Source organism: Mus caroli, chromosome X, assembly GCF_900094665.2.
Source record: "Mus caroli chromosome X, CAROLI_EIJ_v1.1, whole genome shotgun sequence".
Taxonomy (NCBI): Eukaryota; Metazoa; Chordata; class Mammalia; order Rodentia; family Muridae; genus Mus; species Mus caroli.
The window spans coordinates 156,394,398-156,397,099 of record NC_034589.1 but is presented as its reverse complement, the minus strand read 5'-3'; the positions used below and the strand labels follow the sequence as shown (position 1 = coordinate 156,397,099).

The 2,702-nt window shown below is 37.6% G+C and overlaps 1 protein-coding gene across 2 annotated transcripts in view; it reads left to right on the top strand.

Annotated features, from left to right (window-relative positions):
* Frmpd4 (FERM and PDZ domain containing 4) overlaps nt 1–2,702 on the top strand; it is a 946,095-nt gene that overhangs the window by 121,979 nt on the left and 821,414 nt on the right. The gene's annotated exons all lie outside the window — the stretch shown is intronic.

The window sequence follows — 2,702 nt, the reverse complement described above, 5'->3', positions numbered from 1 at the left end:
AGAGAGAGAGAGAGAGAGGAGAAAAACCAAACATTGAATGTCAGTGATGAAACCTTAAAATAGGAATACAACAAAATATAGTTTTATGGGGAAAAATCTCTAAGAATTATATTTGTGTGTAATCAGGATTAAGAACATGACTCAGTAGACTAGGGACAGGAGATTGGGTCCCTAGAAGCAACATAAAAAGCTGAGTGTGACCATGTATGCTTGTAATTCCAGCTTTGTGGATGTGTGAGTGGAGATAAGAGATCTGGCCTCTACATTTTTGGGTGGGCATGGGCATTTAAACAGATGCTTAAACACACATGTATATACCATATATAGACATACTTACATAAACATATAAATTTAAAAAATTAAGTTTGTTCCACATATCTGTTGTCTTCCAAGTCTCTATGGAAATAGTTAACCTAGGGGAAAGTTTGTGTCTACAAAACTTAAAATAAGTTGATGATATCTCAGTTTCTACTACAAGTTTCTTAAAGTCTTGCTAAATACCACTGGCAAACCTTGGTTCACGTTTAATTAATCACAAAGACACAGGAGCAAAAGCCATAAAGGAGCTAAATCGATGAATATTAATCCTCATGACCTTGGACTTGCCAATGGATTCTTAGATATGAAACCTAAATTACATGCAGAAAGAACAAGAATATGGAAATTATACTTCATCACAATTAAAATATTCTGGATCACAGGTTGTTATCAAGAAAGTAAGAACAGAGTCTACATAATAAGAGAAGACATTTATAAATCACAGATATGTTAAGAGTCTAATAACCTTATAATACAAAATAACTTATGAAAAGAACTCTTACAACTCAGCAATAAAAATGACAACCTTGAATGTACAATCTCCCAAAGATATACAACTGGCCAACAGTCCCATGAAAACACACAAATTATTAGTTATGGCTTTGCCTATAACTTTAGAGCTGTGGAGGGAAGAAGTACAGGCAGGAGCATTCCTGGATCTTTGCCAGATGCCAGCTAAGTTTCAGGCTCAGTGAGAGACCCTGCCCAAAGGAAATAAGATGGAGAGCTATAGTGCAAAAGATCAACCAACATCCCCCTAAGACTTCTACAAGAGTGCCCTGTCCTATATATACACCACACTACACATACACATGTATACATACACAAACACACATATACTCTAAAAAATTAAATAGAGGCACCTATTCATATTAGCATGGCTACTGTATAATTTATGAAAACAAATAATAAATTTGGTGAAGATATACAGAAAAATAAAATATTGTCTGTTGATAGTAGAAATATATTTCATCACCATAGAAAAGACGGCAGGGGTTCTTTAAAAACTAAGAATTATAAAATTATGCAATAATTCCTAAGTGTGTACTGTGGAAACATACTCAAATATGTGTAAACATGTTCAAAGTAACAGTATATGTAATAGCCCCAAAAGGTAGAAAGTATATCAAATGTGCATCAGGGCAGACAGAGGATGGATGGATCAGAGGATGACTAGTTAAGGAAATATTGACATTTGCTAAATACTGGTGATTACCAATAAAGTGGATTGTTACTCAGTCACCAAAGACAAGAGCACCTGGATACCACAATAAATAGACCAGTATAATCATTTCTAATTAGCCAGGTGGTGGTGGCACATGCCTGTACTCCCAGCACTCGGGAAGTAGAGTAGATGAATCTATAAGTTTGAGGACAGCCTGATACATAGTTAGTTCCAGGGCAGCCAGGAGTATACAGAAAAACCCTGTCTCAAACACCAAACCAACCCAAAAGCCAATCTTAATAAGTGAAAGAAGCCAGCCAGCCAGACACACACACACACAAAATCACATTGGATTACATGACTTAATTTCTTTTTTTTTAAATATTTTTTATTACATATTTTCCTCAATTACATTTCCAGTGCTATCCCAAAGTCTCCCATACCCTCTCCCCCACTTCCCTACCCACCCATTCCCATTTTTTTGGCCCTGGCGTTCCCCTGTACTGGGGCATATAAAGTTTGCAAGACCAATGGGCCTCTCTTTCCAATGATGGCCGACTAGGCCATCTTCTGACACATATGCAGCTAGAGAGACAAGCTCCAGGGGGTACTGGTTAGTTCATAATGTTGTTCCACCCATATGGTTGCAGATCCCTTTAGCTCCTTGGGTATTTTCTCTAGCTCCTCCATTGGGGGCCCTGTGATCCATCCAATATCTGACTGTGAGCATCCACTTCTGTGTTTGCCAGGCCCCGGCATAGTCTCACAAGAGACATTGTGAAATATTAAGAATGAGTAGGTTCGCAGAGATAGTGTAGATTAGTAATTTTCAGGAGCTCTGGGGTAGGAAATGAGAATTGGTTGTTCTGTGGGTACAGATTCCTTTTGAGAATGATGAGAATCTTTTGGAGCTAGTTAGAGGTTCTGGATGTGCAATATTGCAAATGTAATGAATACTACTGAATTGGTTACTTTAAAATGATTAATGTATGTGAACCACACCTCAAATTTTTTTTTAGGGTGAAATGTTCTTTTTTTTAATATTTTTTATTACATATTTTCCTCAATTACATTTCCAATGCTATCCCAAAAGTCCCCCATACCGCCCCCCACTTCCCTACCCACCCATTCCCATTCTTTTGGCCTTGGCATTCCCCTATATTGGGGCATATAAAGTTTGCAAGTCCAATGGGCCTCTCTTTCCAGTGATGGCCGACTA